Source organism: Cyanistes caeruleus, chromosome 3, assembly GCF_971803275.1.
Source record: "Cyanistes caeruleus chromosome 3, bCyaCae1.hap1.1, whole genome shotgun sequence".
Taxonomy (NCBI): Eukaryota; Metazoa; Chordata; class Aves; order Passeriformes; family Paridae; genus Cyanistes; species Cyanistes caeruleus.
In genome coordinates, this window is record NC_141703.1 from 2,852,231 (window position 1) to 2,875,786 (window position 23,556).

Genomic DNA, 23,556 nt, shown 5'->3' on the forward strand with positions numbered 1-23,556 from the left:
CCTCAGCAGATCGAGACTGCTACTCCAGGCTCCTTCCAGGGCGTTTTTGGATCGGTTTTTCGGCAATGTCTCGCTTTCCGTGCCCGGCCCTGTCCCTCCCCACAGGCGGCGGGCGGGAAGCCCCGGCGGGCTCGGCCTCGCGCTCCCGGCGCCCCCTGCGGGCCGGGGCCGGCACCGCCTCAGCCGCCGGGTCCCCCCTCACCGGGAATGGCGGCCGCTCCCCTTCCCCGCCCCGCCGGGGCCATCCCGGCCCGCAGCGCCGCCGACACCGTCACACGCCGGAGGGCGGGCGGGCATGGATCGGGAAGGAGGGGGGGAAGGAGCCGTTGCCATGGAGAGCGCGGCCCGCCCTTGCCTCCCCACGTCAGCGCTGTCTCCCGCCCGGCCGCGGGTGATTGACAGTTGCCACGGCAACAGGCTCGCCCCCGCCGCCATTTTGTCAGTTGGGGTTTTTTTAAAAAATTTAAAAAAAACCGTTAAAAAATTAAAACAAAATAAAATAATAATAAAAAACACGAGCGAAGAGCTCCACTTCCGTCAGAATCTCGGGGTTATTATATTTTTTTTTTAGTTTTTCTTTTTCCTTCTCCTTCTTCCGACCTCCACCGCGAAAGGAAAAGGAAAAAGAAGGGACGCAAAAAAAGTGCGCTCCGAGGGTCCCGCCGGGGATGCGCGGCCCGGCTTGAGGCGGCGGCGGCGGTGCGGGAAGCGAAGCCGGTTCGTGAGGAAGAAGGGAGGGAGGGAAGGAGGAGCGGGCGGGGAGGGAGGGAGGGGGAGGAGGTAGCGGCTGGCAGGCGGGGGAGGGAGGGAGGGAGCGAGGAGTTCCCGGGGGCTCGGTACGGCGCTGCGCTTCCCCCCATCCCCTCCTCCTCCTCCTTCTCCTCCTCCTCCTCCTCCTCCCGCTCCTCCCGCTCCCCCCGCCGCTGTCCCCGCGCTCCCGGCCGGGGCTCAGGCCGCCGATCGCAGCCGAGCCGAGGCGAGGCCGAGCCGCCGCCGGGCGCTGCGCAGGTTTGGACCGCGCGCCATTTTGTGAGGGCAGCGAACACCCAGAGCCCGGCCGGGGACCCGCCGGGCCGCCCGGGCTCCCCTTCCCACCGCGGGCAGACCCGCGGCCCGAGGGAGGAGGAGGCGCCGCCGCCGCCGAGGCCCCCGGGGAAGAGCGGGAGGACGCGCCCGGCGCTCGCCCCGCGGAGGGAGAGGCCTCGCCCCGGGAGAAGCCGCCGCACGGGTGAGTGAGACGCCGCACCGCGGGACGAGCCGGGGCCGCCTCGCCCGGGCCCGCGGCGGAGGGGCCGCAGCGCTTCGCTGCCATCTTAGAGCGGGAGCGGCGGCAGGGCCGGGATCCATCCCCGCCCGCCCCTCCGCAGCCCGCGGCCTTTTTCCCCTTGGAGCGCGGCTGTGGCTTCCCGGGCCTTGGGAGCGGCGATGGAGGAAGGGAGCTCGCCCGGAGCCTCTCGGTGTTATGCGCAACGCCCTGCGGTGGGCGGGTGCGAGGGCTCGGGCCGGGCTGGCGGCGAGGAGGGCGGCAGGACTTGGAGCATCACCTGTTGTAGGGGAAGATTGGGATGCCCCGGCACCTGTGAGGGGCCGGTGGGGCGGGTGGAGAAGGTGGAGGGAGATGGGGAAGGAGTTACCTGAGCGAGGTGCCTGTCATCCCTTCGGTGGGGGTGGGGAGGAGGAGGGAGCAGCGTTGGGAATAGGCACAGGGACACGCAGGGACACACAGGCACAGGGACAGACAGGGACACACGGGCACTCCCCAGGGAGGTGGTGGAGGCACCGTCCCTGGAGGTCTTTAAGGAAAGGCTGGACGTGGCTCTCGGTGCCATGGTCTGGTTGACAAGGTGGCCGTAGGTTGGACTCGATGCTCTCGGAAGTCTTTTCCATCATTAATGATTCCCTGATTCCATATTTTACTAGCTGGCCGCAGCCTTTTAGGGATCCAGCTTTGTGTTGCTGGAGGAATTGGAGCTCTTCTCGGATACACTGGGTGCTCTTCTGGAGTGGCCAGAGTTCCCTCTCGCCGCCGCGGGATCACAAAACGCATTTAAAAGTCCTGGAATTCGAAATTTAGAAATTGGCGTGTTTTTGAATCTCAGTCGGCTTTGAAGTTTTGGGTTTAGCCCGTCCAAAGACCACGTAGGGGTTCTTTGATCATGTCTCTAGATTGCTGCTGTTACTTAGCTCTCCTATTACTCCACAGCCATCGGGGGAAATAAACATTTATTGTTATTTAAAATCAACAAAGACAGAGTAGCTGACTCCAAAATAAATGGACAGGCGTGTTTTTGACAACCATCCTGGTTGAATCCGAATGAGAGTGTGCTGTTAACTTTAGCCAGGAGGTACTTGTAGTCACACTGAGGTGGATGGAGTTTCATGGGGGCCTGGATTTGTACAAGTTAACAACTTTTTTTTATTATCTTCTTAGTATTTCCTTTCGTCTTCCTCAAGAAAGGTGTGGGAAGTTGAAGAACACGTAGATGATAGCTGGTGATAAATTAGTAAACATTTAGTTTCTGGTAGGATTTAATTCTCTGCCTGTAACCAAGCAGAATTTAACTTCCCTCCCTGGAATAGTCTGTAGCCCTAAAAAGTTTTGGTAAACTTATTTCTCTCTTTCTCTACGCCGCCCTCCCCCCAACCTCTGTAGGTTGGATATTTTTGGAAAATTAATTATACTTTATAGAGTTAGAATAATAACACTGAAAATAACTCTGAGCTAGTATTTGTTAACTATTATCTATATATATTTGGTGTGTATATATATAGATACTTTTGTAGGCTACGCTTCATGTTTTTGGCTTACATGAATTATTTAGAACTAGACTTTTTATTTGCAGTCTGAAGTAGAATATGTGTGTGAAGTGTTAAATTTACATTTTCTGCTGTGAATTAAAAATTCCGTCCAAGTTTATGAAGCTTATTGAGTTTAATTCATGGCTTTGGAATATTCCTTGGGTGAAACAAGTAGATCTTGCTCAAAATTTAAGAGCGAGCGGGGTTTTCTTAAGCCAGGAGGGCAATAGGTCAAGAGTTTGATATTGTTTCCAGGCTCTAGGCTGGGGTTGGTTACAGGAGTAGCAAGTGTTACAGTTCCTGCATCAATACTTGGGTGGATTTGGGACTTGTCATTGGCATCCCCTCCCCCTCGCTGGACAGTGACAGGGATAATTTTACCTAATAGCAGCCAAGAGTTCTCCGTTTCAGTGCCGATTTATGGGCAGGATTCCCTCTCCTGTGTGAAACAACGAGGGACTCACCGGGAATTTATCCCTTTTGGAAGTCTGGGGGGTTGTGCAGACTGGGAATTAGCACGTGATGGCCATCAGCGACTTCTGCAAACTGGTTGATAGTTTAAACAAAGTAGCAGAACACCACTGGTGTCCGGGAAAAAAAACTGTGCCTTGTCAGAGCTTTTCAAGTGACATTTAATTAGGACAGACTTGCTTACATGTGCCACATCTTAAAGTCATGTTTGAAACTGGACCACCTGCTCAGATGGTATGTGAAAAGAATAAACACACAAAACCGGAGCCTTTATTTGCCATACAGGCATTTCACAGCTTCATCTGAGCTCAAATGGGTGCTGATTTGAAGACTAAAACTTACTGGTACCAAAAAAAGCACTTTTTGTTGCTATAGTTAGATTATCTTCTGGGAATTCCTCTTAAAACCTGTTCATTTCAGGTGTTTTTAAGGCTGGCTGTGGGACTGCAGGTTGAAAGCTGTGGTGACAATTTGTGTTTTTGAGTGAGAATTGCAGCCTTGTATCTGTTTATCCTTTCCATGGTCATTTTGAATGCCATTTGGAGAGTGTTCTCCACAATGAAGTACAAAACTTTCTGATGCCTTTATATTATGGGAGTTGTATAACTTCTGAAATCCTTTTGTAAATAGATCTGTTGTTGTAGAATAGGATTATTTACAGAGAACTGCTGCTTTTGTCTTTATAACTGAGTACAATACATTATTTGTTGAGTTTACAGTTTCATCTCTTCTTTGCTAAGAGGTTGGTAAGAAATACATTTTCACAAAAATTATGTAATAACTTTATGTCCACTCAGACTCTGATGCTTTTGCAGTGAGAGATCTTTTTTGTTCCAAGACTGTTTGAAATAATACCAAAAATCTGTCTTGAGTGAACTGTTCTTGTGAGCTTCTGAGGGAAGAAAGAAGTAATCAGGAGAAGGGGAATGCTCTTCCTTTCCTTCCTCACCTCCATGGGTCCTTCAAGAGGAGGCTTATGGGAACTGTAGTCTTTGGATGGCTTAAGAACATCAGAGCAACTTTGGAAAATCAGGAATTGTTACTTCCACAAAGACATGTTCCATATGTGGAGTTGTCCAGTGCTGGCTCTTCAAGGTGACACAATATACCAATAGAATTGCTGTGATTATCCATTTTTTTATCTGTCTTTTCCTCTTTAGGGGAAGGAAGGTAAAATTCTGCATTTGATTCTCATTTATCCCAGAATGACTGGAGAAATAACTGGACAGCTTTTGCTGGTACCAATGGATTTCATTCCTTCAGAACAGGGCTCTGGTTTGTCCTAACCCTTGGTATGGCTCACTTTGACAGATATTTGCTTTATCATCTCGTTATTTATTCCAAAGTGTCCTGTCCTGATGATTTTCAGGGAGAATCCCCACTGAAGGGCCAGGGAAATGTGGGAGACAGTTCCCAGTCAGCTCTGCCTGCATCCATACAGTGGGAAAACTCTGGTGCTGCTTCAGTCCCCTGTAGGAAAACAAAATCAGTTAAATCCCAGCTCAGAATTTTGGAAAAGCAGGGATATGGTTCTGTAACTGAAACACCACGAGCTGACACCTATTTGTAAACATTCTTCGTGTGAAGTTTCCATGGTCTGGGTAGCACCAAGTACCTGAAAGTGAAACTGAGTAAATGAAAGTAAAATTAACTCCATTAAGTGTCAGTTTTGTTCCAGCTGGGAGAGACCAAGCTTTCAATTGATGTTACATAAAGTTCCAAAGCCTCCTTGTATTCTTTTTTTCCCCTCTTTTTCTTTTCCCCCAGAGGCAAATAAAAATAGACTGTGTTGTGAGTCAGTTAAAGGAATAGTTAATAATACATTAATACCTCTTTGTGTTGAAAAGTTTTCTCTTTCTTTTTGGTAACTGTTTGGATGGTGAAATAAGAGAGGGATGGAAATGTACAAATTGATTTCTGATGGCAGAGTCGTTCCTTCAAAAAATAATGGGAAAAAAATTAGACTGGATTTTGTTGAGTTACTGGAAAAAATAAATCAAATTAGTAGGATGACTAGTTCACAAAAGCATAAGTAAATAATTTTAATGATTAAATTGAACTTGCCAGTGAAACTTTTAAATCCTGGTGTCCCAAAAACCTGCTGTTCATTGGTTTTGTGATTCCCTGACTACAAACACATTTCATTCCAAATCCCCTTTCCCTGTATGTGTCCAGCTCATGATTTGTGCTTCTGTGAACTCCATAAATTGCTAATAACTCATTTACTGTGATCCTGTTGCAACATCCAGCATCTCCTTTGCAGAGGGAGCAGTTTTGTTCCCCTGGTATCAGTTTGAGTTAAAACTCGAGGAAGGGGTTAAAAGAGGAGAGAAATATTTTCAGGGAAGTGAATGTGTTGGTACTTCCTCAGTTCTGTGTTTTCCTGGTCACTCTGAGTTCCCTCACGCTGATCTCTGCCCTGTCTGGTTGTAACTACAGCTTTATCCTTATTTACAGCTGTATAACCACATATATTCCTGTTTTTAAATGCAGTTTTAACAGGACTTATGCATTAAATACATAAAGGGGGGGGGTGTGGTCAAAGACAAATCAGTTTCCATACACTCTTTCAAAATCTGATTGATACTGGAAGCTCAGTAACTTTCCAGGATCATGTCTGATTCTGGCTTCTTTATTGTTATTCTTTCCAAGTTGTGGATAATTAGGCATTAATGTAGTGCTGTGCCAGAGTTAGTGTTTGAAATACATTGATTTCTTTGTTAATGTTACAAGATCCTGGTAGTTTTCATTTCTATAGAAGTTACTCATAAATACAACAAACACTGGGTCAGTGTTGTGGAATAACAGCTTAATGCACATTTTTCACCATCATGAGATGTTCCTAAGCTTTGAATTCTGTGCTCTTGTACTTGGGGTGACTTTCAGTCAATGTCAGAGTGTGCCTTCAGAAACTGAGATTGTTATGGCAGGCCCTGTGCAGGAAAAGGAGCATTCCTGCAAATGCTGGATGTGTGTGTGGTTGCACCTATGGATCTCTGTCTTCCCAATAAAATCAGATTTTTCATGGAATCCCAGGATGGTTTGGGTTGGGAGGGTACCTTAAATCCCATCCAGTGCCACCCCCTGCTATGACCAGGGACACCTCCCACTGTCCCAGCAGCTCCCAATGTCCAGCCTGGCCTTGGGCACTGCCAGGGATCCAGGGGCAGCCCCAGCTGCTCTGGCAATTCCATCCCAGCCCCTGCCCACCCTGCCAGGGAACAATTCCTGCCCAAGATCCCAAGATCCAGCCCTGCCCTCTGCCCCTGGCAGTCATTCCCTGGCTCCTGGCCCTGCAGCCCTTGGCAATTGTTTCTCTGCAGCTTTCCTGGGGCTCCTTCAGGCCCTGCAAGGCCACCCTGAGCTCAGCCCAAAGCTTCTCCTGGCCAGGCTGAACAATGGCAGCTGGGCCAGCCTTTGCTGCCAGCAGAGCTGCTCCATCCCTCTGCTCATCCTGGAGCCTCCTCTGGGCTCTCTCCAGCAGCTCCAGCTGCTCCCTGGGCTGGTCCCAGGGCTGGGGGTGGTCTCTCTGCAGGTGGGGTCTCACCTGAGCAGGGCACAGGGACAGAATTCCCCCTTTCCCAGCCCAGGGCATGGGGGGTTCTGGGCTAAGAACACATTGAGCTTCTCACCAACCTACACCTCCAATCCTCCTCCTCAGGGCTGCTCTCCATCCATTCCCACCCAGCCTGGTTTGTGTTTGGGATTTCCCATCCCAGGTGCAGGACCTTGGCTCTTGGCCTTGCTGAGCTCCACGAGGCTCTCACAGCCCCACCTTTCCAGCCTGTCCGGGTCCCTGTGGATGCCACCCCTCCTCTGTGTCTGCCCCACACACCTCCATGTCTTGTCACTTGCTGAGAGTGCCCTGGGTCCCACTGTCTCTGTCCCTGACACAGTTTTTAAACTTTTGCTGAAGTCAAACTCTAACCAAAAGCTCCAAACTTTGCTGATTCTTTGTCCCAAAATCAGAGGCAGGAGTAGGTGCAACTCTGGGTAGTATTAACTACTCTGCAACTACCCAGTTACTACAGCTTCACTTGGATTGACTCCTGTAGCTCCTGAAACTTCTTGTGGTGGTTTATTACTTTTAAGAAGCTTAGTATATATTTATTAATGATAAAGCTTAATTATAAAGCTTAAATTCTAAGTGAAATGATGTGTTTTTTTGTGAACTACCTCTACTAGAGACAGCATCACAAATGAGACAGTTGAAGTCTGAGTGAAAAGAATGTAAGAGACTGTGTTGTACAGGTAAAGCTTTTATAAGGACAATTAAGAATTGCTTGAGTTTGTGTTGTATTAATCTGAGTCCTTTCTTGGGATCTGATTTCTGTTTTTATTTGTATTTAAAACATGGAGTAAGTATTATTTCTTTCTGTGTCAGATTTCCTGACTTGGAGATCCCCATCCATTCCTCACATGCTGCTCTACAGAATTTCTATGACAGCTTTGGGAAAATCCATGTGTTTGTGGTTTGTAAATAAAAAGGTTGTGAGTTATGGTAATTATTGTAATTTGACAGTCTGCTGTACAAAAGCTTAATGATAGAAGGTCTAAAACTCATAATCTGGAGGTGTGAATGGAAATAATGTCTCTGATATGGCCCTTCAGGAGGGTTGATCCTTTCTCCTTGCAGGGTTGTTCTGGGGATGTTCTCAGCTGTGTTTTCCACGAGTGCAGTGTCCATGTGAGCCTTGCAGTGTCTGACCCATCACAACATTCATTTATGTATCTCTGTGGAGTTAAATTAACCAGAGTCATGTTCACAGCATGGACATTTTAAAACTTTATGAGCTCAGTGTTGAAACCTTGAGAAATCCAGGAGCACAGGTGGAGGCAGATGGAGCACAGGCTCTGCACTGCTTTCCTTGGTGCTTGTTGACAATTCTGACTACTTTGGGTCTCATTCTGGAGTCCAGAGGACTTTGCTCCATGTGATGGGCACCAGAAATACTCTTCGTCTATAAGGAACCATTAGAATTGGACACAGATTTCTAAAAGTGGGTTTGAAGGTTCTACCCAGTGCCCATTGACTTGATTACTGCCACACAGTAAACCCAAACCCAAGTTTCTGCTAGAATATTTCCATTTAATTTATTGCAGAAGCCAATAAATCAAGGAAAACCAGTTGGCCAAGTTGTGGTGTTATCAAGTTCTCTCTTCTGAAGCCTGGTTTAAAAACCCTTCTTTTTTTTCCTCTTCTTATTATGCAAAGGGAAGAATTGTGTAACTATTGTATAATGGTTGTATTACACCTGCATAAAGCAAGTATTTAATTCTAATTTTCTGCTGGGTGTTCTTAATCAGCACCCAGTTATTTCAAGAAATGAGAAAACAAGTTCTCCTTGCAGTTCACAAAATTCCAGTGTTGCATCTTGAAATCACCCCCTCCTGCAAAACTTAGAAAAATGCCACTTTAATGGAACAGATTTATTTAAAAACCTGTTTCAGTTTAGCTGCTGTTCTAATGAAGTGAAATGTAAAAGATGGAGTGGCACAGGCCCACCCAGCCCTGTGTTTGGTGTGTGGAGGAAGGAATGTCCACATGTGACAAAGTGACATTTTTCCGAGGGCTCCGGCCGCGCTGCCAGCGCGCGCACGTGGTGCTTTGGTTTGGAAACACCAAAGGGAGCTGAGCAGTGACCTCTGGGCAGGCTGGGCCCTGGTTGTGTGGGGACTGGCAGGGAAGGGACTGGGGCTTTGATTCCACTGCTCAAAACCCAACCTTAGCTTTAAATGCTTTTAAAAAATCTGAAAATAAAGGAAAGGCCACATTGGAGTAGTTCATGTTATTAAATCTCCTGGTACTGAGAAGTTCATGGTAGGCTCACATTCTGCAGCACAGGAGGTTTACTTGGGATGGTCTTTTGGGGTTTTTTTCTTTCTTTTATTCCCTTTTCTGTCCAGTGTAATAACTTCCAGTTCTTAATTTATTTATTTATTTGTAAATCAGAAACATGTTCTGATTGAGATCAGCCAGTATTTTTTGTGTGTGTGTGACAAAGATTTCCTCAGCTGATATTTGCTGTCCTTTAATGTGTATTTCCAAAGTCTGCTAAGAGAGAGGGGGGACTTAACTGACCTTCCTTATGTCATTCCTCATTTTTAAAATATTTCTCACTGTTTTTTCCTACCTCAGAACTATAGTCCTAGGACTACATAGTATAACCCAGTATTTTGTAAGTGTTGGCCTCACTTTTTTGTTAAGATTTTGAGTCTTGTAGTTCCTACCTAATTTTATTGAAATATGAGAATGCGTGATTATTTCTATACAAGACTTTGAATATGGGATGAAGAATTTAATGTTTAGACTTCCATATTTGAAAAAAGTCCCTTGGTGTTTTCTGATACAAGTTTCTTTACCTGCTTTGCTGTTACTTTCTTCCTGTGGACCACTGCTAGTTTGAAAAACAAATCTTAATTTTCATCTTTGCATGATTTTTGTTTGAATAAAACAAAAGACTCCGAGGGCTGTGGTTTGAGGTGAGGCTGAAGCTCGAGATACATTTTCAGCAATCACAGAGTGGGCCCAGAATGCAATTTCTGAGTTTTGTGTTAGTCATTATGTGTGTTCTGCAACATCTGAGCCCCCAGCCTGACAGTGCCAAATACATAAACTTCCTTGATGTACTTGAGCAAACAGGTGTGGATTATATTCCATAGGTTGGAAGCATGGTCTTCCTCCCAACATTCCAGTTTTGACTGTCCCTGTGGAGTTCCACTTGATTTTATTCATTATTTCCATAAAAATTCCTGAAGTAAGTCAAGCACTCAAGCGCTGACAAAAATGGGAGAGTTCTCTCTTGCTTTTGGTGGTCTGAACTATCTTTTATTATGCAGTAAGTATATAAATTTAATTTTTTTAAGTGGAAGTTAGTAATTGATCACTGTCCAGACCCTGTACTTGGTTTTAGGTTTGGGACTTTCTCATGCTACATTTTAGTATCTGAATCAAGTAAATTCTAATGGATTTTCCCAACATCCCATGAAGAAGTTTTTCAGTGATTGGATCTAACATACAGAAAAACCCCATCACCCAAACTTTCTGTATACAGCCTGACCTAAGGCACGGAGCTCCTGATTTTTGGGATGAAGAGTGGGAATTCAGGGATTTTTGGCATCTTGAAGAGCTTTGTGTGCTTTCCATGCACACAACATGAAATAAAGAACACCCTGAGCTGCTCTCCAGCAAGGGAGCGAAAGCCAAAAGGTGAAGTGACAGTGAGAGCCAAAGTCACCTGGTGAGAGCCCAAAGTCATTGGGTGACACCTCAAAGTCACCAAATCACCAGGTTGGAAGAGACCTTCAACATCATCGAGTCCAACCCATCCTTAACACCTCAACCAAACCATGTCAGCGAGTGCCACATCCAGTACTTCAATAAACACATCCAGGGATGGTGACTCCAGCACCTCCCCAGCAGACAATTCCAGTATCACTCTTCCTGTAAAAAACTTTTTCCTAATTCCCCTTGGTCACCCAGTGAGTGCCCAAAGTTCCTGATGACGCAGCAGGCGGAGCTGAGCTGAAGGGTTTCTGTGTCTGATGCTTTAATAGCAGGATGCTCTTTGCATTTGCAGTTTCATTTGCCTGGAGTTTGTATTCCGAGTGCTCTGTAACTTGGAGAAGCAGCTTCTTAAGGTTGGAGAGTGACTCAGCACATCCACATAGAGGTCTGCTCAAGGAATTTAGGATTTGCTTGGAAATTTGGGAGAATTAGGGTTTGAACTCATTTTTCCCAAACAGAGTTTGTCTTAAAAAAATGCTGATTTTTAATTTGCAACCTCTTTTCCCATTTGATCCTCATACCTCAATTTTGGGAAAAGCGATGGGGTATTTCAGTAAATGGTATCATTTTGGGATATCTGGATTGACTGGGTAGGTTGTTTTCTGTGTGCTCTGCTCCTGGTGCACATGAGAAGCATCTGTGCAATGACTAAAGGTGAATTGCAATGGATATGACATTTATACAACTTCTTTCATATGGAAGGGGAAGGAGGTGTTTATGGGATTTGTCTGCTTTGTGTGATTGGAATCATGGAATAGTTTGGGTTGGAAAGATTGTCCCATTCCAACCCCCTGCCCTAGGCAGGAACACCTTCCCACGTTGTTCCACATCCCATCCAACCTGGCCTTGGACACTTGCAGGGTTGGGACATCCACAGCTCCATCCAGAAACTCCAACCTTTCTGGCAGGGCTGTGAGCCTTAAGGAGTGCCCAGTTTGGGGAACAGAGTTACCTGTGCCAGTGTCCACTGGGTGTGTGACCCACCTTTTTCTGTGCTCGAGTTTGCTTGGATTTTAGTGGGAAAATTGGTTAAATGTCTTAAATAAAACTCTAAAAAGAATATGTTCTAGTTTCAGCTGACCAAACTTTGAGTTTGACCAAACTTTGGTTTGACAGAGTCCTGAGACACTGCTGGTAGTGCTGGCAGTGGAGAGATGCAGAGTAACTGGAGCTGTGAAGATTGGAATTGTTGGTCTTCTGTGGCTACACCCTCTTAAATTTGGGGAAATTCAGGAATACTTCATTCTCTCTTTTTCATCCAGATCAGTCCTCTAGAACGAGATAAGGCCATAGGTTGGTACATAATTCCAGTGCTGAGAGGATGCTGAAGGGCAGCACAGCAAGAACAGGATATTCAGAGAAAAACACAAGCAACACTGATTTTCTTACCCTTTTTCCTTCCTTCCACCCACCCAGATAAGTCCATGTTTTTCTGGAGCTGGTGAAAATGACCTTGCTCTCCCCAAACCTGTACCTATGCCCAATTTGAAATAATTGATACGAAAGAAGCATAAAGATGAAAAGACAAAATTGATTTTGTATTTCATCTCTGAGGGGTGAGGGCCAGCATGAACCTGATGATGTTACAAGTGTTGGCAAACTGATGGGAAGTTCCTGCCCTGGGTGTAGATCATGGAAGAACTTGGAGGGAAATTGTTGGAAGAGTTGTTCCGAGGCAAAGAGTGTAACCAGGAGTTCTTAGAGGGCAGTGACCCCTTGGGCAGCTCCCCTTCCCTCCCTTGGGGCTGCCTGCTCCCAGGTGCTTTGTGCTGGCACAGCTGTTTGTCAGCCCCACCAGTGAATCAGGCTTGCAGAGTGAGTTGGCTGAAATAGATAATTTGGTATTTTTATATTTGGGGTGAGCATGGGGGTGGGAATTGGGTTACGCTGCGGCAGCTCGGGTCTGGAGCCGGCACAGGGGTGGTGGAATGAGCTGTGTGGGTGGGCAGGAGCGGGGCAGGGCTTGGCTAACTGCCCCTGATAGCACTGGCACTTCATGGAGAACACCATTCCCAGCAATTCTTGCCACCCCTCCTGTAGTAAATCATCCTTTGTCAGTCTCTGTCCCCTCCTTGCTCTGCCTCTCGGACTTTTTGCTGTCTCAAACTTCCGAGCTCTCCGCTCAGCATTCCCGCTCGGATGCTGCCCTGTGTGTGCACTCCCACAGCCTTAACTTGGGAATGATTTCTGACCCTGACTCTCCTGATGCTTCTCTTCTTGCTCTCTTTTCCTTTCTGCTCCTCCTTGAGTTTTTCCTCTTCTTTTTAACAATTTTCTAACTTCTGCTTGTGCACCTCCCTTATTGTAATTTGCTTAGTTGCTTGTTCTTTCTCCTTTCTCTTCCCCAATAGGAAAAAATCCCTATTTTAAACACTAAAACCTCTTAATAAACCCCAAGTTTTCAATTTTCTGTGCATTCCCCCCAAAACATTACCACAAACCAGTACAACATACAGGTTTCTTCTCTGTCTCATTCACTTTTGAATTTTCAATTGAATTCTGTGCTGCCTTAAGAGACACAAAATGTGTTTTTCCTTTTTGGACAAACTGAAAGGTGAATTGAAGTTCCCAAAGTTAACTTCTGAGAAAAGGTATTTTCACTGTAAGCAGAACCTGCTGATACCAGATGTTGAATTGTGGAGTGAAGATGCTTCGTTTTCTTCTTGCTGCTCTACAAAGGATACAAAAAATGTTTCTATTCCACCAGCTGGACCAGTTATGTTAAAAACCATCCCAAACTCTTTTGGGAACTCCATGCTTACTTGTCCTCTTAAATAAGCAACCATTTTCACATATCCATGTATTCAGATACACAACATTTTAGCCCAAATTATTTAAATCTTGATCATTATTTATCTGTTAATTGGGAAAGTAGACAGAAGTGCTCATGTTTTAATACCTGAATCCATCCATTTAAGTGTCCATCCATATTTTAACAAACCCAAGTAACTTCAAATAAAGCTGGAAAATTGGGCTTTCTCTTTATAGCAGGAAAAGAGCAGTGAAATTCTTCTGCCCATCCCCTTTGCTTCTCTGAGTTTTTGGGTGGACTGAGGGCAGGAGCACAGGAAGTACCCAGCAAGATCTGCTTTCTCCATGCCAAATGGGATGGACAACATCTTTGGAATTCTTACATGATAATAAAAATAGGTGAGAGTGTGAATTACAATGGTTGTCTTCAGAGGTGTTCAGTGGTTCCCTCCTAGTTAGTAAATAAAATTACTACTCATAAATGCTGTATCTCTGGTGACTTGTAGCTTGTCTGGTGATTTTCTTTCTTAATTTTCTTAATCTCTTCGAGTATTTTCTTAGCAAACTCTGTCCATCCTGCTTGGTTTCTGTGTGGTTTTTTTTGTTCATGCCTAAAGATTTGTCTTGTGCTGAACAATGTGGCACTGCTCAGTTCCAGGAGTAGCTGAGGTTCCTTAGGCACAGAATTCTGTAGCTGCCCTGGCGTTTGGTGCTTGTCTTCTCCCCTCCATCCCCTTCTTTGGCATTCCATGTTACTTTTCCTGAAGCCAAATTTCTCTTTTCCCTCAGTTGCTTTGGGTTGACTGTCCATGAAATATTTAAGACAAAAAGATCTGAGCTAAAAAGGGCAAGTTCCAGGCCTTGGTTGCTGGATCAGAGACTCACAGAATCATTTGGAAAATGGTTGGGAAAGCCCTCCCAGCCCCTGGAGTCCCAGCTGTGCCTGATGCCCACCTTGTCCCCAGCCCAGAGCCCTGAGTGCCACATCCAGGACTTCCTGGGACATCTCCAGGGATGGGCACTGCAGAGCTCCCTGGGCAGCCCCTGGAATGTGTCAGAACACACTCAGGACCCTGTTGAGCTATTTCACATGTGAACAGGAGCAGCAATGTATCAAAAATCCCTTTTTCCAGCAGTCTTTCCTAAAAAGCCCAGCACATCATTCCATGAATACACCAACTCAGTATCATTAGTACAAAAGTAAAGATCTGCTGGAAAAGTGGCTTTGTTTTGGAGTCTTTCCATTCATCCCCAGCTATTCTTGGGAGTGTGAACCTCAGTGGGACACTAAAGGTTTTCTTGCCTTTTTTATTTCCTGGATACCTTGAACATGGAGATCCTGAGTGCTCTTTGGGGGGTTATAAGGTCAGGATTTAAAAGCCTTTTTTTTTTCCTTTAATTTTTCCTCATTTCCTTCCTGCAACCTGCCTTATTAAAACCATTTTAGGAATTTTTATCAGGGAAAAAAATGCTACAGGAAACCAAACTTCTCTGGTAAGGCCCTTATCAACTTCTGATGCTGGCAGAGATACTGTTATTTAATAAAAATTGTGTAGTCTTACCATGACCTAAATACTTAAATGGATAAATTTGTCAAAGATTTAGTGCTGTGTCTACTTCTTGAAGAAATGATCAGTGTCAACTCCACATTGGGATGCTGGAATTGGTGAATTTCACATAAACTTGTCCCAAAGGTTCAACTCTTTCTGCTTCTCTTCAAAAAAGTCGAGTTAGACCAAGAGAACGTGAGAGGGCTCTATTAGAGAGACTTTTCCTGGGCTTTTATCTCACTGAGAGATGTCTCTTAGACTTTTATCTTACAGCTGCCATCAGGGAATAATCCAAAATGAATTCCATACTTCTCCATAGAGCCTGTACTCAAAAAGGGATTCAAGCCAACATTATCCCAAATTTACAGACTGAGCTTGAACTGCACATCCAGGACCTGTTCACTTGGGATTGAGTCACTTCATCCTCTTGTTGGATTCCTGAAGCTCAGAAAACCATTGTTTTCCACATTAATAAGCAGGAAATAATAAACTTTTGGGGGTGATTGGCAATTGGTTCACTTGAAAGGGTGTCATGGCTTTTTGGTCTTTGAAGACTTTATAAATGACAAGTTGTTTTTGGAGGTATCCATACAGGGATGAAGGCTTGATGAGGAATTCCTGGAGGAAATTCTAAGGAATTTGGGTATATATCAGATTATAGTTAATACATTTTGAGCTTATTTTATTTAACATTAAAGACAATGGCTTTATCTAGGAGAACAAATATTCTGGAGTCTCCAGTGAGCTACCAGGAACTGTATTTTTGGGGTTGAATGTTTGATGAAATCTCTGTTCACTGTGATAATAAATATACCTAGTAAAGCTTTTGGTGCTTGATCTGCACCCATTGTCTGCACTGGCTTTTCTCCCTTGCATCCACATGTTTTTATCACTTGGGTAGGATGCCTGAATTATTCTTGTGGATTATAATACCACTTAAAACGGAGGAATTTGCAGCTTATTACCTCCCCCTGCCTGTATCTCAGTATACCTTGGGATATACCAAGATTTGCTTTAATATTATGCTTAACAGCAGGGATGGATGGAGGCTGAAAAGATAATACAACAAGGCCTTGGAATTGTGAGTCTGAAAAAGGTGTTTTGACTCCATCCCCAGATGATATGAAAATTTCCTGAAGTTCGTTAGTTTATCTCCTTCTTCAATGAGAGTTTTCTAGGTCAGCGGTTCCTTAACCGGGGAATAAGGCCATGGCAAATGCGCTACAGATGGAACGTAAACCCATCCTGAATTATGGGAAGTTAACAAATATTATCCTAGGGATCATTCATATTTAGTCAAAAACGTTTGGAGCTGACAAGGATGTGCGTTCTGAGAAATGGAAGGGCTTGGAGTGAACAATGTGAGGAAAATGTGGGAGCTTTATTTATTCATGTCTTTCATGTAGAGTGAATCTCCCCCTCTGCTCTCGTGAGATCCCACCTGGAATGCTGCTTTCAGCTCTGGGGACCCCAGCATCAGCGTGTGGAGCTGCTGGAGCGAGTCCAGAGGAGGGACATAAAGATGGTCTGAGCCCTCTGGGGGAGCTGGGAGAGCTGGGGCTGGAGAAGGCTCCAGGGAGAGCTCAGAGCCCCTTCCAAGGACCTGGAAGAGGGACTGAGGACAAGGGCTGCAGGGCCAGGAGCCAGGGAATGGCTGCCAGGGGCAGAGGGCAGGGCTGGATCTTGGGATGTTGGGCAGGAATTGTTCCCTGGCAGGGTGGGCAGGGGCTGGGATGGAATTGCCAGAGCAGCTGGGGCTGCCCCTGGATCCCTGGCAGTGCCCAAGGCCAGGCTGGACATTGGGAGCTCCTGGGACAGTGGGAGGTGTCCCTGCCATGGCAGGGGTGGCACTGAAGGAGCTTTCAGGTCCTTTCCAAGGCAAGAATTGCAGGAGTGTCAGTTGAGCTGTGGAGCTGTGCAGAGTCAGCAGGAAAGTGGAACAGCAGCGAGGGTTTCCGTGCTGCTGAGCTGCAGCCGTGACTCACGGCTGGGCAGTGCCAGGTGTGGCACAGGGAGGGCTCTGGGAACACAGCAGCCACATCAGCATCGCCTTTGGCTTTTGGGAGACTTCAGCATAAAAATAATGATTTTAATGAAAGAATTCAGTTTATTCCCATGGAGTTGAGTGCATTTGATTGTCTTGGATCCTGAGCCCGACCACTGTCAGTTTTGAAAGCTGATGAAGTTCATAGGAGCAGCTGTTTGAAAGTGTATTGAGCAGAGATTTTAAACCTGGTGTTTGTATCCTGACGTGTCTGGAGAAAGCTGGAGCTGGTGTGGTGTTCTCCAAGTTAAAAGGAGCTGGAAAAGCAGTTCAGGAGGACCCAGTTATGTCTGTCCAGTCTAAATCTGAATAATGAAAGGCAAAGGTTGTGGCATTGCATTTGTCAGTGGGAGCTGCCAGAGGGGCAGCATTTAAACAGCAGTTCCTGGTGTGTTTGAAAAGGTCCAAAAGTCCTTAAAAATGCTCCCAAATCTATACATGGCTAAAAAAAAAGCCACTAACCCAAAATCTTATGAATTAGCACCATTTCTGTACAGAGACAACCAGCAGTTCCACCTTGGTGTGGTTGCTTTTGTGTGTTTGGTTATTGTATTGTGGTTTTTGTTTGATTTTGTTTTAATTTTTTTTTTTTTTAATTTGGGAGCCTAAATCTGTGCCTACCTCCATGTATTCAAATATTTTGGAAACTTTCAAGATTAAAGGTGCTGAAGTACCAGGGCAACAAACATCTACATTGTTGTACTTGAAATAAATAACTTTAAATCTTGGAGAGCAACACCAGAACTGTCTTCTGCCAAAATGGAGCTGGAGAAATAGTTTATTTCATTTAAACATGGGACAGCAGCTGCACAGAATCTTCATAAGTATATAAAGTATTTCTGTTTGTTGTGGTCTGAATAAGGTTGATTTTGGTTTTTCCAGATCTAATCCTGAATGAAAAAGTTCAGGTGGCTGCACCTGAGTCCCCTCCCTTGCCAGGTCTGTGAGAAATAGTTTATAAATGAAGAATACAATAAAAAATGAGAGCAGTAGTAGTGACCACTAAATTGCAAGAATAATCAGCTGTAGTAATATCAAAGTTGTAGTAAAAATCTGTAAATTGAGTGGTTTGGCCACGTTCTGTGGAAACTTGAGGCAGCTTTAGGTGTTCCTGTAATTCTTCCTCCTTTATGGCTCAGAAATTCAGGGAGAAGTAGGAAGGTTGTGCTCTCTTGAGACTTCTGGGTCTGAAGTTCTGAAGTGATGAATGCAATTCTGTAGCAGGGCATGTTTGGCTTTGCATTGCTCAAGTTCTTTTCCCAACCACAAGGAACAGACACAGTTTTTGTACATGGAATTATTTGCCTTGTTGAGGACATTTGTCGGAAAAAAATACCTGCAGAAAAGTCTCAGCTCTGTCAAACATTTTTTATTCCTCTGGATAAACTAATTTACAGCCCTCATGTATGTTCCACTTTGGAATATGACTTTATTCCCATGCTCCTGATATTGCAGGGGATGGGCAATTCCAGCTGTACCATCTTTTCCTTTTGTTTGGTGGAGGGAGGGGAATGCAAATCCAGTGGTTTGACTTTTGTCTGACACTATTAAGTGGGTGGAAAAAAGAGTCACACCCCCCTCTAATTGGAGGTTCCTTATAAGGTCAGTGGACTGAAAATATTTGAAGTTTGTGCTTCTGAAATTAATATTTTTAGTCAGTGAGTAAGTAAAGCATCAGATGCAAATTATCTAAAAAATCTCAAGTATTTCAACCTTTATTGTGGGGCTTTTCTTCCCTTCCTCTCCTCCCTGTGTCAGTCTAATTCTTCCTAAAACCACAGGCTTTATTCTGGAGTTCACATGAATTAATGAATATTTAAAAAAACAAATTCTGACTTCTCTGGCTGGATGGGTCAGTTATAAATTTAACATTTCAGTTCCTTCAGACACCTGGGAAGCAGTACATGTTTGGAAGTGCTGCATTTAATAAATAGACTGCAAAAAATAGCGTATTATAAAAAAACGGTGTGTTATAAATCAGGTGTTTTAGAGACTCAAACTGCACTCTGAAATCTTCCTGAATTAATCCTGGTGTGACACCACTGGTGTGTGGTTGATAATATCACACTCAATTGTATTTTAGGTGGATTTGAGGGTGTTTTGACACCACCACTGGCCTGAGCAGCTCTGCACATCTGCAGTGGCCCAGCTTAGAGGACTGAACTGGGATTAATAATTGTGATTAGTGATTAATTAATTGTGATCCCCAGTCCCCCCAGTGCAGTTTGCTGAGTGCTCCTGTCCCATTGCAGCAGCAGCAGTGGGAAGGGCAGAGGCTGCTTCACTTCTGCTGCTGCTGGAAAGAAATTCCTGCTCTGCTGCAACTGCAGTTCTGCCTGTGCCAGGTCTGAAATTGGGTGAGAAACTCTGATTTCAGCAAAGCTGCTTCCACAAGCTTTCACACCTCACCGATGGCTTCTTGCATCACGTGGTGTAAATTTAGCATAAGAGTGAAACCAGTCATTCACAGCATCTTCTTTTCAGAGGAACCAGTGCTTGTTGGAACTCTGAAAATCATTTGCAGCACACAAAAAAAAAAATCATGGTTGGGCACGTTTTGGTTGAGCTGCGCTTGGTTTGTGAGCATCTCACAAGTCCTGATCTGGAAATTCCCAGTGCATATTGGATCAGGATCAGGGGTGTGTTGGGGGAAGTCTGCTACAAACTCAGCTTTGCTTGTTGTTGACTTTTCCCCAGTGATGTAGGAAAATGCTCAATTTCCAAATTTTTAACTTTGTTTTTCAATGCTTAAGAGGAGAAACCTGCACCCCATGCTTGAGGGTGAGCTGCCATCAGAAGGTGGCTCTGCTCATGGTCCTGTAGAATACAGAGTCACATGAAGAGAGGTACTTCATTTATACTGAATTATGAATTTTAAAATCTAAAGATGGTGAGTTTTAAAACCTTTGTCCAGAGAAGCTGTGGCTGCCCCTTCCTTGGAAGTGTCCCAGGCCAGGCTGGACATTGGGGCCTGGAGCAGCCTGGGACAGTGAAAGGTGTCCCTGCCCAGGGATGATCTTTAAGGTTCCTTCCACCCCAAACCATTCCATGATTCCCTGATTCTGTAGTCATAAAGCAGTTACTGTTTCAGTGAAAACATTCAGATAATAAGTGGTCCAGAATCCAATAGAACTTAAGGCTGGAGAAGGGGATCTGTGACTTCTTTGGGAACAGGACAGATGTGATGCTGATCACAAATTAATTACCTTTGCTTTAGTATTCAATATATTTGCTGTGGGTTACATAGGAACCTGCAGGGTGCCTAGAAAGGGCAGGGATATATTGGCTTTTTATGCTGGAATCATAATCTTCTTTTAATTTTCTGCAGGTGATTTTGCAGGTGAACCCAAGTTGTACAAAGCAGAACTCAGTACAGCTTGGCCATTCTTTATCCCTTTTCATTCTCGTGAATTATTCCTTAGATAGATAACCTCTGTTGGCCACAAAAGCAGCAATGAATTTGGGTGTGTTTAGCTTTCAGATGTGTGTTAATTTGGACATTAAACACATGGGATTTCCCTGGTAACAAAGCACACTGCATGTGCTGGGTGCTGGCAAAACAATGATTCTGGGATTCCTCAGCTTTGTCCCTCTGGGAAGCTGTCAGTCACTGAGCACCCTGTCAGATTTATTAATCTAATTCCAATTGGATTGATTGTACTTCACATTTCACTGTGCAGTGTTTGAAATAAAACACTGAATCTGTGTCTTTGAGGAATCTTTTGCTCAGTTTGTCTTACATCAAACCTCATCACTGGTTGCCTCTGCATAATTCAGATGTCTAAATCCATTATATTCCAGTACGTTAATAACCCAAATTTCATGGTGGGTACCTCAGGATAATTTTCCTAGTAAATAAATTTTAAAAAAAAATTGGTTTCTAAGTAAGTATTTATATTTTATGTTGCTAGCAACAGGCCTGCCTGTGTTCACCGAAGGTCAGTGACCTGAATTATGTTCAGCTCTGCCAGCAGTGTGTGTAGTCATGAGAAATGCAGGGGTTTCTCTTTATTCCTCAAGTATGACTTTAAAAATTACAAAATAATCTTTTCACAGAGGAAAAACTTGAACCTGGCTTTGCAAAAAGATTCAATATTGAATCTTATAATACAGTGATCCTGAATAAGGAAGTCTCTCTATGATGGCCTTTAATTAGTAAAATGAAAAAAGCAAACCCCTCCCCAGCAGACTTCTCTTTTAATTAAATTTTCATGTTAATAATGGTTTTTGCACTTTAACTTTTAGGGGTTTAGAAATAGGATTGCTCTGAACCCAACTTTGATCTGCACTGAATCTATTGACGTGTGTTGGGGTATTGAGTTTTGCAGGAGGGAATGGATGCTCCTAAGGAATACAGGGAATAAAGCTTTAATTCTCAAAGAGGCCAGCAGAGAAACCAGGCTTGGGATGTGAGGAAAAGTCAGAGACATGACAAACTTTTGTTATCCAGTGTCACCATCTCCATAATATTGTGGATATAACCTGGACTAGAACGTGCTCAGCATCCTCGGTGTGTGTGACTAAGCCTTGGGATTGCTCATGAGCAGGGAGTGGCTCCGGATGGGGGATCCCATTCCCTGTGCTTGAGGAGATCACAGGAGCCTCGGGTGGGTAGAGAAGAGGAAAACAGCAAACAAAAGCAAGAGGTAAAGTTTTAGCACAGATGATTTCTAGGAATTGCTCTCTTTGTTTAAATAAAAGACTTTGGCTTTTATTCTTCTCTTTGCTCAACCACTTTCAATAATTTGCTTTTTAACACCTTTCCTGTCATCTGTTCCTTCCTCTCCTCCTTTATTTCCAATTCACTTCTGTTCTATACCTGTAAGGAGATCAAACTGGGTTCTTGAAGCCCAGTAAATGTTATTACTGAGGGGATTCTTCTAGTAATGATCTTACAGACTGTGTGATGAGTAGGATTTGCTCTTGCCTCCTCTTATCATCAATTTATTATCTAAACCAGGAAGCCTTTGTGCAGGCTGCCTAAAAGGCCTTTTGCTTTGAGAACCTGGCAGTGCAGACCCAGCTGAACACAGTCTGACTTTTACCTGCTGCCCCTGAAGGCACTGGGTGCAATTTGGTTGTATCTATTTAAAAACCCTCTAAAATCGTTACCCTTTTATGTTGTGTGTCTGTGCCACTGTTACTGTCACAGCGACTCACTGGCCTTGGGCTCTGCTAAGATTTCAAACCCTTCCTTGGAAAACAGGGCTCCACCTGCTTTTCCACTCTGGAATTCCACAGGAGTTCTCTGGTTCTCCAGGATGGGCTGGTGGAGAGGTGGAAGGAGACTGAAGCTGTGGTGGATCTGTGTTCCCGGTCAGCTCTGAAATGCACCGATGTGTTGATTCCTGTTAATAACCTGTTAATGACTTTCTCACATCAGCAGCTCTTCCCTAGTGTTGGTAGCTCTTAAAGTGTCTTCTAAATTCTAAAATAACTCAGGGCTCTGTGGTTACCTCTGCAGCTGCTTTGGGAGCTGAGCATTCCCTTTGTGGGATGGGCAGGAGACAATTGTTGAACACTCCACGATATTTTGGCTGAAAATCGCTCAAACTCTGGTGATAGTTTGAACTGAGCTGGGTTAGGGTTGAAACTGGTCTTGAGCTGGTGGCACTGGGAGGGGATCAAGCAGTGTTTTGAGCTGCAGGCTGGTAAAGACAAGGGAGTGATGCCTTCAGTCCTGGAGCTGCTGCTGCTGGCAAAGGCTCCCTGTAATCCTGGTGTAAACCCAGAGGTGCTGCAGTTAAAGGGAATAAAGGATATTGGCCAGAGAGAGCTTTCAGAGATGGGACTGAGGCTCTGCAGCCTTTGGGCACCTGTGTGGGATGGAAAAACCTGGTGCTCCAGAACTTGGAGCTGCTGGAGAGAGCCCAGAGGAGGCTCCAGGATGAGCAGAGGGATGGAGCAGCTCTGCTGGCAGCAAAGGCTGGCCCAGCTGCCATTGTTCAGCCTGGCCAGGAGAAGCTTTGGGCTGAGCTCAGGGTGGCCTTGCAGGGCCTGAAGGAGCCCCAGGAAAGCTGGAGAGAGACAATTGCCAAGGGCTGCAGGGCCAGGAGCCAGGGAATGGCTTCAAACTGAAAAATTACAATTTTAGGTGGATGTTGGGAAAAAATCCTTCCCCGGCAAGGTGGGGAGGCCCTGACAAAGGTGCCCAAGGCCAGGCTGGACACTGGGGCTTGAAACAGCCTGGGGCAGTGGGAGGTCCCATGGCAGGGGTGGCACTGGATGGCCTTTCAGGTCCTTTCCAACCCAAACCACTCTGGAATTCCATTGTTAGCTCATTAACATCAGAATTTGCTCTTCCTTTCTTTTTTCCTGTGGGGTCCCAGGGCTGCCTGTGGGAGGTGTTCACTCAGCACCTGCACCAAACCCTTCCCTCAAACTGAAGTGATTTAGGCACAAGAATGCCCAGTTTGTAGGACCTGGTGTGGCCTCAGCAGTGCTCCTGGCAGCTGTGGATGTGGCAGTGCCATCCCAGGGCTCTGTGGAACTGCAGCCATAAAAAGGCTGTGGGTTCAGGGTGTGGGATGGCCACTTTAAAGGTTTCCCCTTTTTTGGGGTGCACGACAGCAAAAATTCACCTGCTCCTAAAACACCAACACAACTGCAACACCTGCTCCTACATGGATCCAAAAAGCAGTTCCTTGTCCTCC

General features: G+C 45.1%; 1 protein-coding gene across 2 annotated transcripts in view; it reads left to right on the forward strand.

The window, feature by feature from the left end:
- Positions 1-393: 393 nt before the first annotated feature.
- Positions 394-23,556, forward strand: part of DYRK1A (dual specificity tyrosine phosphorylation regulated kinase 1A) — a 70,714-nt gene continuing 47,551 nt past the window's right edge. The window contains exons 1-2 of one of the 2 annotated variants that reach the window (XM_086883957.1): positions 790-1,017; positions 1,167-1,228. The gene's annotated coding sequence lies outside the window, so the exon portion shown is untranslated. Of the gene's footprint in view, positions 718-789; positions 1,018-1,166; positions 1,229-23,556 lie in introns of those variants that run through there. The other variant, XM_086883956.1, reaches the window with a different exon arrangement.